Source organism: Schistocerca cancellata, chromosome 5, assembly GCF_023864275.1.
Source record: "Schistocerca cancellata isolate TAMUIC-IGC-003103 chromosome 5, iqSchCanc2.1, whole genome shotgun sequence".
NCBI lineage: Eukaryota > Metazoa > Arthropoda > Insecta > Orthoptera > Acrididae > Schistocerca > Schistocerca cancellata.
This window is the reverse complement of record NC_064630.1, coordinates 108,819,673-108,834,198: the sequence shown is the minus strand read 5'-3', so window position 1 is coordinate 108,834,198 and position 14,526 is coordinate 108,819,673. Positions and strand designations below refer to the sequence as shown.

At 43.2% G+C, this 14,526-nt stretch overlaps 1 pseudogene; it reads right to left on the bottom strand.

Annotated features, from left to right (window-relative positions):
- Window positions 1–11,889: 11,889 nt before the first annotated feature.
- On the bottom strand, window positions 11,890–12,007 carry LOC126189740 (5S ribosomal RNA; annotated as a pseudogene).
- Window positions 12,008–14,526: the final 2,519 nt, after the last annotated feature.

The window sequence follows — 14,526 nt, the reverse complement described above, 5'->3', positions numbered from 1 at the left end:
TCGCAGCGGTACCTGGAACAGTGCGAAATGCATCCTACATTTCCATCCTGTTTGTTGTTTACCGATGAAGCAACGTTCGGGCATGTTTGGAGTGAGGATAACCCACATGGCACAGTTACTAGCGCTCATCAAATGCGGTTCTTCGTTAATGTGTGGGTCGGTGTTGTTGGGGACTGTTCAATTTGGCCGTATCTGCTACCTAGGCCATTAAATGGCAGGCACTATTACAATTTTCTCGCCAGAGCATTGCCAGAATTGCGGGAAGACGTCCCGCTTCCTACAAGACAACGCATGTGGTTCCAACATGACCGGGCACCGGCACATTTCAGTCGTCGTGTGCGTCGACTCCTGCACCGACGATTCCCAATAACGTGAATTGGCAGAGGTGGTCCTGTATCAGGGCCTGCTTGATCTCCTATATGTCAACTCTGGACTTTTTTGTGTGGGGAGAGGTGCGCAACCTTGTTTACGCAAATCCTGTTTCATCAGAAGAGTATGTGATTGCCCGGATAGTAGCAGCAGCAGGAACAATTCAAGATTCTCCTGCGGTTTTTGCCCGTGTCAGGCAGAACTTGATCCGATTGTGTAACCTTTGTTTACGTGTCAATGGAGGCGTTTTTGAAAATCTACTGTAACTGAAATTGGGTTGTGTTAATGTGTTGTCTCTTGGTCATACAAAAATGGAAAAGTGTTCGTTGGTTTAATTAATGTTCCGCCAGAGAAATCTTCCTGTACCGGTTTAAATAACCCTCATAGGAAAAAATGACATTAGGGAAAAATATTTGTTTTGATGTCCCCTACAACCTCCCAGAGTTTGTCGGTTTAAATACTTTTCACCCTGTATAGAGAATACAGTTCCGGCAGCGATTGGCACTTGGCAAAATACTGAAGGCGTTGACAGGTGCTGTTCGTAGTCAGATACAACAGTTCAGGTTGCCGGCTTGGCTAGCGTCTGCCCTTATATTTAAACATGCACTGCTGATGGTGTTTCCATGTTTTTGTCCAACCCTTGTAATTTTATAGCAGGCAGCAAACAGTGTGTCAGGGACTCGTATAAATACGGCTATGACTCCTGTATTCGTCCAACAGGAATGAAAGAAAATCCGATTTCATAAGCGGAGGCACCGCGTGCACCTGCTGTGGTGTCCATCAATCACTGGTGGATTGTCGCCCGTCCCAGCGGCAGGCACACCCCCGCGTGTTGGTGGCCTGTGAGACAGGTCACAAATGGCAATACGTCCTATTTCTGCTTTATTTATTTATTTATTTATTGTTCCGTGGGACCAAATTAAGGAGAAGTCTCCATGGTCATGGAACGAGTCAATACATGAAATTATAACACGATAGTAGAAACAGATAAAATGAAATATAAGAAACATATTCAGGCGACAATTCGTAATTTTAAATAAAGAAAATCAACAATGTAATACTGGAATTTGCTTAATTTTCCAGCTCTTCCAGGAACTCCTCGACAGAAGGAGTGAGCCATGAGGAAACTCTTCAGTTTGGACTTAAGACTGTTTGGGCTACTGCTAAGATTTTTGAGTTCTTGTGGTAGCTTATTGAAAATGGATGCAGCAGAATACTGCACTCCTTTCTGCACAAGAGTCAAGGAAGTGCATTCCACATGCAAATTTGATTTCTGCTTAGTATTAACTGAGTGAAAGCTGCTAACTTTGGGAATAAGCTAATATTGCTAACAACAAACGACATTAAAGAAAATATGCACTGTGTGGGCAATGTCAGAATTCCCAGACTATTGAATAGCGGTCGACAAGAGGATCTCGAACTTACACCACATATAGCTCGAAAAGCCCGTTTTTGAGCCAAAAATACCCTTTTTGAATCAGAAGAATTGCCCAAAAAAGTAACACCATATGACATAAGCGTATGAAAATATGCGAAGTAGACTACTTTTCGTGTTGAACTCCTATTTCAGATACTGTTCTAATGGTAAATAAAGCAGCATTTAGTTTCTGAACAAGATCCTGAACATGGGCTTTCCACAACAGCTTACTATTTATTCGAACGCCTAGGAACTTGAACTGTTCCGTCTCGCTTATAATATGCCCATTCTGTCTGATCAAAATATCGGTTCTTGTTAAATTGTGAGTTAGAAACTGTAAAAACTGAGTCTTACTGTGATTTAGAATCAAATTATTTTTCACAACCCGCGAACGTATTTCATGAACTACATTATTTGATACTGTTTCAATATTACACACAAGATCCTTCACTACAAAGCTGGTGTCATCAGCAAACAGAAATATTTTTTAATCACCTGTAATACTAGAAAGCATATCATTTATATAAATAAGAAACAGCAGTGGCCCAGCACCGACCCTTGGGGAACGCCCCACTTAACAGTGCCCCATTGGGACTGAAAATCACTACCACTCTCAATATTGGGGAGAATGTGCTTCTACTTTCTGTTCTTAAAGTAAGAGGAGAACCAATTGTAAGCTACTCCCCTTACTCCATAATGGTCCAACGTCTGTAGTAATATTTTGTGGTCACACAGTCAAAAGCCTTCGTTAAACCAAAGAAAACATCCAGCGTTAGCAACCTTTTATTTAATCCATCCAAAACCTAGGATCGGACACATTATTCGCATGATTTTAAGCCCGACAGCCATTTCAGAGGATTAAAAGGCAACAGCACTGGAAGCGTCAGGACAATAACGGCAAGTTATTTTAAGGCAAAGTAGTAGCAGTTTCTGTTGCTTGCGAATTTAGCTCATTATTCGCTTACGACAAAGTTTCTCTAAATTGTGGTGTACAGCATAATGATCAAATCTGCAACACTCTCTTTGAAGAAACTGGGACAAATGGTCGACATCGAAATAGTCAATATGTAATCAACGTTATTGTGGTGACTGTACAGCCATACGGCGTTGCATAAGGAGATGACGACCCAGGTTCCACATTTTCTGTTTTCTACTGCTGTGACTTTCGTCTAACATGCAGCTCTTTTGTGCTGTGCAACCACATTCTATTTACTCCAACAACTTTTTTTTATTCATCTGACTTCTTCACAACGATATGCTGTGTTTACACTTTTCAGTCATTTCTAATTTAACTTCTATTGCCGGCAGTAAAGAATTCGCAGATTTAGTTCTTCCATTCCTATGAAGGGTACCATTATTGAGTTAGACGTCACTTGCTTACACGACCTCATATCCGCTGATATCAGCATACATTTTCTCTATTTTCCTCAACATGCTACATCCGCTATACCAGATTCAGTGAAAGTAACTTTCGTTTTATGTTTCAGCTACTGATGGCTCTGGATGTCGATGGGAGTTCGCCAGGGATTAGTGCAAGCCTGTACTTTAATAAATCTGTATTTTATTAGGCAATAATTTACAACACCAGACACGGGTAACAGCGGCGACGCATCGTGGCATGCAAGCAGTGAGGCCTCGGTAGGTCGCTGGAGTTCGTTGGAACAACGTCTGCACACACAAGTCACGTAATTCCCGTAAATTCTGGCGAGGGGGCGAAGAGCTTTGACGACATGTTCAGTCCGATGTGTTCGATCGGGTTCAGATCTGGCGACTTGGGGTGCTAGCATATAAATTGGAACTCGACACTGTGTTCCTCGAAGCATTGCGTCACACTTATGGCCTTTTGATATGGCGCATTGTATTGTTGAAAAATGCCACTGCCATCCGGAACACTATCGTGAGGAAGGGGTGTATGTGGTCTGCAAGCAGTGTACGATGCTCCTTGGCCATCACTGTACACTGAATAAGCTCAACATAACCCAGGGATGGCCATCACACTTCTGGTTTTTTGATATGGCTCTTTATCTTGTTGAAAAATGCCACTATCATCGCGAATATTATCGTCACGAGGGGGTGTACGTGATCTTCAAACGGTGTACGATACTCTTTGGCTATCATTGTGCACTGAACGAGCTCGACAGGAGCCATGGACGGCCACGTGAATGTTCTCCAGATCATAACAGAGTCGCCTCCAGTTTGTCTTCGTCCCACAGTACAGGTGTCAAGGAGCTGTTCGCCTGGAAGACGACGAATTCGCGCCCTACCATCGGCATGGTGATGAACATACCAGGATTCATCAACCCCGCAACGCTCTTCCATTGCACCAACGTCCAGTTCCGATAGTCACTTGCCCAATTCACAGGTGCCGATTTCGTGATGTTAACTTTGCCATATGCGTGGGCCGTCGGTAGCTGAGGCCCACCGTTAGGAGAGTCCAGTTCACTGTGTGTTCAGACAGGCTTGTATACTGCCCAGAATTACGGTCTGATGTTACTTCCACCACAATTCGCGGTCTGTCCTGTTTTACCAGTCTGCCCAGCCTACGACGTCCGACATTTCAAATGAGGGGTGACCGCCCAACCCCACGACATCTCGACGTGGTTTCACCTTGTTTTCGTCACGTGTTTAAGACACTCACCAAAGCACTTCTCGAACACACGACAAGTGAGCAGTTTTCGAGATGCATGTGCCTGAGCCTCCGAGCCATCACAATCTGCTCTCGGTCAAAGTCAGACAGACCTCACGCCTTCCCCATTCTACACACGGACACCACGCTCACTGATACTACAGGCACCGTGAATGTGTGTGTCTGACTAGCAGTCATTCCTCAGCAGGTGACGCTGCTGTCACCTGGATCGCCTAGACTGGTTTGTATCGAGAGTAGGTCGGTGGTCATAATGTTGTGGCTGGACCCATGCTGGCGCTACTGGGTAGGCAGACGGAAAGACAGACGTACCGTGAGATTTCAGTTTCACGTCTTTTAGGCTTCTTGTATTCTCTTTTTCAGCTATAGATCCATCAGAATGCAATGGAAATCACGAATTTCGAAACAATCATAAAGTTGTGGGTTAAGCACTAGGAAAACGGAAAAGACTATATTAGAAAATTCAGTTGAGTAGTAAGCTGCCAACCGGCCCTAGTGGCCGTGCGGTTCTAGGCGCTGCAGTCTGGAACCGCGAGACCGCTACGGTCGCAGGTTCGAATCCTGCCTCGGGCATGGATGTGTGTAATGTCCTTAGGTTAGTTAGGTTTAACTACTTCTAAGTTCTAGGGGACTAATAACCTCAGAAGTTGAGTCCCATAGTGCTCAGAGCCATTTTTTTAGTAAGCTGCCACTGCAATCGGAAACTATTAAATTCTTTGCAAAATGGCGAAGTGTTAATTTCATCAGAAAATGGGAAACTTAAATTCAGTGCAAAATGGAAGTAATTCCAAGCGACGACGAATTTTCATTGCCTATATTAGTAGTGGGGCATTTCAGATGTAGGGCTGAAATTCGCATTATGTAGCTCTTGAACTAGGACAGGTCAAACTTGCCATGATTCGTGAAACATACTTGTTCGTTTTAGTCCACTATTTAGATTCTTCGTGACACTTCCTCAATTCACAAATCAAAACTAAGTTGTTGTAATAAGTGTTACTGTATAGAGCTCTTGTGAGAGTACAGTAGCAAATTGCTTTGCGATAGTAATATAAATTTGCAACCTTATTTTCTTAACTTTACTGGAGTTAAATACAAGCTAGTTGATTCTGAGGTAAGATTCTTGAATTTCTCTTCCCTGAGGACGGCCAGAGTGGATATATTGCAAAAAGAAATAAAAAAAGAAAAAAAAACTATCTTGGAGCTTGGGCACGGGATGGCTTACAACCCTCTGTTGGGCTGTGTGTTTGCGGAACTGGTCGACCAATATATGGCCTGTACGTCTGTGCGTGGACCTTGACCTTGGAAATTAGAGCACAGTGACCAGAAGTCCCCTGGTTACTGCTGGCGTGACAAATGTACACATCCTGCAGGATGATGCAACACCAAAAACCATCAGTTTGGTGTATCCGGAGGTAAAGTTTCTATTTTACATTTTGGGTGGTATCAGTCAATCACATTTGGCAGGGTAACAGGCACTGTGATGTATCTTTATGAAGTACTGAGGGCTGTTTACCAATCCCTAGTTAGTTGATTGACATACAGTAACTGACGGAGTAGGCTTCCCCTAAATTCTGATTTATTCAGGGAGTTTCTTGTTCGTCACTGTGGAGAAAGTCGTAATTCAGCCCTCCAAGTTGCCGGGTCTTGGGAGCGGACGGGAGACGGAGTGCAGACTCGCGGCCGCTTGGTCACATGGAGAGAGAGGCGTCCTTCCACTGCCCATTGTATTTTGCTGAGCTTCGAGTAAGTGACGCTTTTGGTGTTAGCGATGCGCTTGGTCTGAGAAGCTCACAATCTGCGATGTGCATTTGGCAACTTGTGTTGTTTTTCCAGTGAGTTCACTTATCTGAATCTTCGATCCGTTTTATCTTTGCGAGCTGGGTAGGTTTTGAACGTCAACCGTGGCTCTGTAGCACTCTTCTATTAAGTTTGAGCAACCTACCAGTTGTTAACAGAACAATCTGTAGCCACGTCAGGTAAGCCATCAACTTTGTCACGGATAAGGGAATTAATAATACAGGGTTATTACAAATGATTGAAGCGATTTCACAGCTCTACAATAACTTTATTATTTCAGATATTTTCACAATGCTTTGCACACACATACAAAAACTCAAAAATTTTTTTAGGCATTCACAAATGTTCGATACGTGCCCCTTTAGTGATTCGGCAGACATCAAGCCGATAATCAAGTTCCTCCCACAATCGGCGCAGCATGTCCCCATCAATGAGTTCGAAAGCATCGTTGATGCGAGCTCGCAGTTTTGGCACGTTTCTTGGTAGAGGAGGTTTAAACACTGAATCTTTCACATAACCCCACAGAAAGAAATAGCATGGGGTTAAGTCGGGAGAGCGCGGAGGCCACGACATGAATTGCTGATCATGATCTCCACCACGACCGATCCATCGGTTTTACAATCTCCTGTTTAAGAAATGCCGAACATCATGATGGAAGTGCGGTGGAGCACCATCCTGTTGAAAGATGAAGTCGGCGCTGTCGGTCTCCAGTTGTGGCATGAGCCAATTTTCCGCGGGCTACGCGTGAAACTTGCCCGCACGAGTTCAACCGTTTCTTCGCTCCCTGCAGGCCGACCCGTTGATTTCCCCTTACAGAGGCATCCAGAAGCTTTAAACTGCGCATACCATCGCCGAATGGAGTTAGCAGTTGGTGGATCTTTGTTGAACTTCGTCCTGAAGTGTCGTTGCACTGTTATGACTGACTGATGTGAGTGCATTTCAAGCACGACATACGCTTTCTCGGCTCCTGTCGCCATTTTGTCTCACTGCGCTCTCGAGAGCTCTGACGGCAGAAACCTGAAGTGCGGCTTCAGCCGAACAAAACTTTATGAGTTTTTCTACGTGTCTGTAGTGTGTCGTGACCATATGTCAATGAATGGAGCTACAGTGAATTTATGAAATCGCTTCAATCATTTGTAATAGCCCTGTAACTTTTGGTTCAAATAGATATGTGTAAATCATTTATCTATGGGCTTAAGGGAATTGATATTTATCTTTTAGTTCAAGTAAATAACTGTAAATCATTTAACTGCGACAAAAAAAGTTGAGAGAAGCTTAGAACTGCGTTTTATTCCGACCTACAACAGTTCTAGTCAGACGACCCTAATTGGAATCTAAATACGTCCAGCTTCTTTTGTAAAGCGATACTGTACTTTCACTGAGTCGACATTGCCTTGTAAATCAAGTACTCTTACATGGAACATTAAATTTACATGGAACATTAAATTTACTTTGTCTTCACCACTAATCATTAATGAGAATTGCTCTCATTTGTATCTACAGCAGGGTCGAAATCATAGAGCGTTTCAGTTACTGTAACTAGCATGCTGTTGGTTTAATGTTACACAGGGTATGCACTAGCTTGTATAAACCTTCTGTATTGATAACAGAAGTGCGGTAGGAAGTTTGCGCACTCCGCTGCCGAGTCCTAGCAAGTCATAGAGACAATCCACACAGAAACATAAACATATCACTCTACTTGACCCTTAGATTCCAGAAAATAGCCTGCACGATTCGTCTTTCAGCCTACTGCACCATTATTTGATTTCTCTTACGTTCCTAATTATGTTTTCCATTTCTTTCTCTTCTCTGACACATTTATTTAGTCGATGCGACTTCAGATAATTCAAAACCGTTCTCGTATCTCACTGAGTGACGCTCACCGGCGAGTCGTTTCGTAGTCAAAAGTCCGTGGTTCATAGTCAAATCCAAATCTTTAATATATACTGACAGGGAACATTTTCTCCAGACATATCGGACGTTCAGTTTTGACAACGTTAGACAGCTGACGAACACGGCTTCAGACCATTTACACTCTCCTGCAAGTTTCTTTTGCTGTCAATTTAGTCATCGTCTTCCGCTCCTCTATATGCATAAACTGTCGCTTAATTATTATTTTGTACAATGTCAGTTTCGGCGCATTAGTAATAAACTATTTTAAGTTGATTGTAATTGATTTTTCAAAGCAGCTGGATTAAGATCTGTAAGTTGTTGTCGGCGTCTATCTTTGCTACAGGTAACAGCACAGTGTCATGAGCGAAATGAAGTTGATTGAAATTCCGGTAATACTTATTCTTTCTTCGTTGGTCCACCTCCGTAATCTCAGAACTTCGTTGAGATTGTTGAGAATAATTCTGGTTGTACGGAATCCCCTTATTAGGAAGGGTACGACGCTGTCTCTGTATCAATAAACTAACCTCCTTTTATCAAATGGTTCAAATGGGTTTGAGCACTATGAGGCTTAACAGCTGAAGTCATCAGTCCCCTAGAACGTAGAACTACTTAAACCTAACTAAGCTAAGGACATCATATACATCCATGCCCAAGGCAGGATTCGAACCTGAGACCGTAGCGGTCGCGTGGTTCCAGACTGAACCGCCTAGATCCGCTCGACCAACGCGGCCGGCCCTCCTTTTATCTCGAGAGTTTACCGTTTTCCTTACACTCTATCTTCGTCTCATAACCATAGTGAAGGAAGAGACAAGTAGGCCAATTGCTCAATCTAGAGGCGAGCGTTCGCATATTACGAGGATATTAAGATTATGACCATTGGTAGTGTTTGATGGTGACCACAACATCGCTAATTAAAAGTAAGTTTTTGCGCGATTGATTCGTAGCCGTGAATATTTACAGCATATCTTTTGTGGCGGAGGGTAATGGCAGCGTTTATATATTATCAAGTAATTAATAATTAATCTGAAAATCAAATAATAGCACATTGCCGAAAAAGTTTTGTTGAATATTTAATTTTAGCAGAAATATTTAATGATGTCAGTTGAATGTGTGGTGTGTGTGTGTAGGGAGGAGGGGGGGGGGCGAGGGCGTATGTGTGTGTATTCATGTGTGTATGTGGGAGAGAGTGAGAGAGACAGAGGACGACGGTAGCAGTACGGAAAATTTTGTGCATCTGATTCTGTTTCCCTCACGCTACATTTGTTGGGAACGCTCGTTAAATGTGAATCTTATGCCAGCAATTTTCTTGTACCAAATCAAGAAATTTATTCTACCGTTTGTATTTTGTTGCACTTTTCGTAACATAGTTATGTGTTATGGACTATTAATTTTAAGGCAGCACTGTGATACGAAGTACCCGCATCAGGCTACCTGTGGTACGAAGGACAAGGCTAAAGGGAGATTGAAAATCATTCGTGTTATGAACTTTCTGTTTATTTTGACAGAATACACTAAGTTATATTTATTTAACATCTATTGGAGAAACACCTCCAGTTGCATTGACTACTAATAAACAGAATAATTTAGAAACTTATCAGTGCACTAGATTGATTAATAACTAACAGATTAAATACATTAAAATTCTGTAGTACTTCAATAAAAGAGCTGAAATTTCTTTCTCGAAAGAAGCTTTGTGTATTACAATCCAAAATGGAAGTATAATCCGCAAATAAACACCATATAAGAAATTTATTGTATCGCCGGATTGCGAGGGTGCGCAAGACATGCAAGAGAAATAACAAGCAAAGCTGGTGTTTAATATTGATATATTGCGTGTTGAGTAGCGGAGATAGTGAGAACCTTCACGAGGTTAACAGATCTCAGATCTAGTGTTTGGTCAATTGAAAAAGCAACAGTGCATACAAGGAGGAAGATTAATAACCATTCAGATGGCCGAGGAAAGATCCTTAAGTAAAGTTTATAAATGTAGTAATTACTCGACTGACAAATTATCCGCTTAACATTTTGACAATTTATATAAGCTACAAATAAAAAAAAAATGGAAAGAAGAGCTCCAGTATTCGCGCAATGATTGCGGCTAAAATAAAGACCTAATGGGCTCGGGAAGATTAAGTGGTGCGGGACCATCTGCACCCGGTTGGCCTTTCGGACGCTGTGTCCGCCCTATCAAGCAGATTTCATCCAAATCCCACCAAAAGGAACGAGAACTGTAGCCTAAAATAGAGAATTACAGAATTTAATACAGGAATTGGGCCGGCTTCTATTGTAGACTGAAGGCCGACACTCGGGAGTGAAAATTATAGCAACAAGAAAAACAAATATATAATCTTTCACTGAATAAACGGAGTCAGATCAGTGAAAAAGAGAGCGGAAGTCTACAGTTACCTAGCAGTCTGGTGGCAACCAAAAACTATCAAGCTCATGCCACGTGGGCGACCTGCAAGCAAGTAACCGTCACGCGGAGCAGAGCACTAAACCGCAAGCTAACGCGTTCGGTTGGCTAACGAACCACTGACTAACAGCACATAACCTTCTGAATAATACAGGGTGATTCAAAAAGAATACCACAACTTTAAAAATGTGGATTTAATGAAAGAAACATAATATAACCTTCTGTTATACATCATTACAAAGAGTATTTAAAAAGGTTTTTTTTTCACTCAAAAACAAGTTCAGAGATGTTCAATATGGTCCCCTCCAGACACTCGAGCAATATCAACCCGATACTCCAACTCGTTCCACACTCTCTGTAGCATATCAGGCGTAACAGTTTGGATAGCTGCTGTTATTTCTCGTTTCAAATCATCAATGGTGGCTGGGAGAGGTGGCCGAAACACCATATCCTTAACATACCCCCATAAGAAAAAATCGCAGGGGGTAAGATCAGGGCTTCTTGGAGGCCAGTGATGAAGTGCTCTGTCACGGGCTGCCTGGCGGCAGCTGCAGACAGTGCTTGAACCAATTTCAGACGATAAGGTTTCACAACTAACCTTTTTCGTAGGACTCTCCATACAGTTGATTTTGGAATTTGCAGCTCTCTGCTAGCTCTGCGAGTCGATTTTCCTGGGCTGCGAACAAATGCTTGCTGGATGCCTGCTACATTTTCATCACTCGTTCTCGGCCGTCCAGAACTTTACCCTTTGCACAAACATCCATTCTCTGTAAACTGTCTATACCAACGTTTAATACACCACCTATCAGGAGGTTTAACACCATACTTCGTTCGAAATGCACGCTGAACAACTGTCGTCGATTCACTTCTGCCGTACTCAATAACACAAAAAGCTTTCTGTTGAGCGGTCGCCATCTTAGCATCAACTGACGCTGACGCCTAGTCAACAGCGCCTCAAGCGAACAAATGTACAACTAAATGAAACTTTATAGCTCCCTTAATTCGCCGACAGGTAGTGCTTAGCTCTGCCTTTTGTCGTTGTAGAGTTTTAAATTCCTTAAGTTGTGGCATTCTTTTTGAATCACCCTGTATTACTACCACGTATAACGTAGTAGTAACAAACACAAAGTGAGGTCCTCACTGACAAACTCCTCCTGAACAGGCCATGAAGGCCCAACGGTACCGACCAACCACCGTGTCATCCTCATCCCATAGGCGTCACTGGATGCAGATATGGAGGAGCATGTGGCCAGCATACCGCTCTCCCGGCCGTATGCCAGTTTCCGAGACCGGAGCCGCTACTTCTCAGTCAAGTAGCTCCTCAGTTTGCCTAAAAAGGGCTGAGTGCAGCCCGCTTGCCAACAGCGCTCGACAGACCAGATGGTCACCCATCCAAGTGCTAGTCCAGCCCGACAGCGCTTAACTTCGGTGATCTGACGGGAACCAGTGTTACCACTGCGGCAAGGCCGTTGGCTCCTCACTGACAGGGACTCAATTATTAGGAAAATTGGAAATTTGTGGTAAGTTCCTATGAGACCAAACTGCAAAGCTCATCGGTCCCTAGGCTTACACACTAGTTAATTCATACCTAAACTAACTTACACTAAGGACAACACATACACCCAAGCCCGAGGGAGGACTCGACCCTCCGAGGGGGGGAGCTAGACGAACCGTGGCTAGACGCCTTAGATCTAACGGCTACCCCGCGCGGCCGTTATTTAAGAGTCTCCATCGTTACAAACAATAAAAAAAAGTCAAACTTACCCCTCATGGTAATGTACATGTGCGTCAGTGAAAAAGACCAATAAAAAGGTGTTAGCATGTGGACATAATGTGCTGTTCCAGTCTCTTCTGTGCCTAAGGTCCATCACCGTTCCCTTTCGATCCCTACGTAATTCGGTGCTCTCCGATACACACGATCGAACAGCGGAGGAGTGGCACTCAAGCGTCAACTTTGGGTTACAATATCTCCGGATGTAATTAACATTTTACAATGCAACAAATACGTAATGTTTATATGTTCAGATGTGCTAACAAAACTAACGGGGTTCCATTTAAAAAAAACGTAGGTTTGTGTTAAAAAACATACTTCATTGCTTTTTTTATGGTTTGTATTAACCAATTACACTAGCCCCTCTCCTCACGTTCGGTCTGTGGAATCGATTCGTCAGTATTTGATGTGGTTTACGATATATATCCAGCGGTAATGTTAGGTGACTCACCCTATATATATATATATATATATATATATATATATTCTGTTGGGAGGTTACAATGTAATTTCTTGAAATATTTTATGGCTGAACACTTAACACTTACTAACCAAAATAGTTTGAAAAAACGTCAACACAAGGTACCCAAGTGATGTAAACATCATTTGTGCGGTTTGGGGTGCCAGTAAAGCTTCAACACCAGGAAAATGTTAACACTGTCTAACAGAGAAAAAGTTAAGCACCGATAAGTAGGGTAGGGGCGGAGGGGCGAGAACGAAATGAGCTTTCACAGATATCACAGAGTGTGCGACGTTATTTCAGTGATTATAAAATCGAGTCAAGTTTACAAAGAACTTGACACCATGAGCCTACTTATCAGTATGACCTTGCATCCCCTCTGGCCTGGATGTATGCATTGATTCGGTTGCGAAGTGTGTTACAAATCTGTTGTACCAGCTACAGACGTAAGATGGCGTACAACTGTTGCAGCTGATCCTTTATGTCTGAATACGTCGCTTGGGAGGTGTCGACGTCCGAAATTGTCCTCCAACTCTTTAAGGGACAGATGTGGGCCTCCTGCTGGCCGTGGGTCGACCTCAACATCACGCAGACCGTTCATAGACGCACCCGATACATGAACGTGGATTGTCTTTTAAAAAATGGCATCAGTATGCTACCACATGAGAGGTAATACGTAGGGGCGAATAATGATGGTGACGTATGATTGTGCCCTCAGAGTAAGCTCAGTCACTACAGGCGAGACCTGAAGTCATAACTGCCACAGCATGACGCCAAGAGCAACACCTCTGTGCGTCTCCAAAACAGTGATAGAATGGGACCTCTCACCAGGCCGTCGTCATGCTTGCCGACAATGTTAATTAGAAGTAGTACAAACCATTCATCGCTGAACACCGTGCGACGCCATTCATCATCAGACTGTATTTCCCAGTCCCGGCAAGACTGGTGTGTTGTGTTGTCGCTACCTACACATTGGATGTTAATTCCCTAGTCCGGTCGCTGCAAGTCTACAAGTAAGGGCGCGGGATGACACTGAGTGTTGGAGGGAGTCCATTATTGGTTGTCCTCATATGACAGGCGGAGACGTGAAGGAGTTGTGCCGTGTTTGGATCACAATACGGTGATCCTTCCTTGTGATGGTCAGGGATGGTCAACTGGAAGCCTTAAGAGTGAGTATGCTTGCCTTCACGTTCCTATGCAGTACAACGTCGGGCAGTTGTGACGTCTGAATGCCTCAAAGATGTGGGTTTCGCACGGTCCGACTCGACTGACAACGGAGACTCGCATTGAGGCCAATTTCAATTTCTGTGAGGTGCTGATTATGGTGTCTCACTCGCGTGTTCTGCATTTTCGTGCACTGCACAGTCATCACTCAACATATCAAACTGTTCACGAGCCTTATACAGGGTTTTTCCGTAAGAGCGTGAAAAAATTTCATAGGACATAGAGAATGCTCCACTGAAAAATGCGAAGTAGGGAACCTGGATACGGAGAAGCCATATTAAGGAAATAATAGGAATAAAATCACTTTACTGCGTACTTTTATATTTATGTTAGTTACAGTTAACGGCAAACACCAATGAAAGTACCACTTATACTGTATCTTACAAAGTATGATGAAAGTGACGGCCATGAATCTTAACGCAACCATGACACTGGTGAACAACATTATAATAGACCCCGACAAATGTCCCTCGATTTTTCGAATCACGTTACAGACAGCTACAATTCTGGCGACTAGTTCCATCTGTGATTTGATACA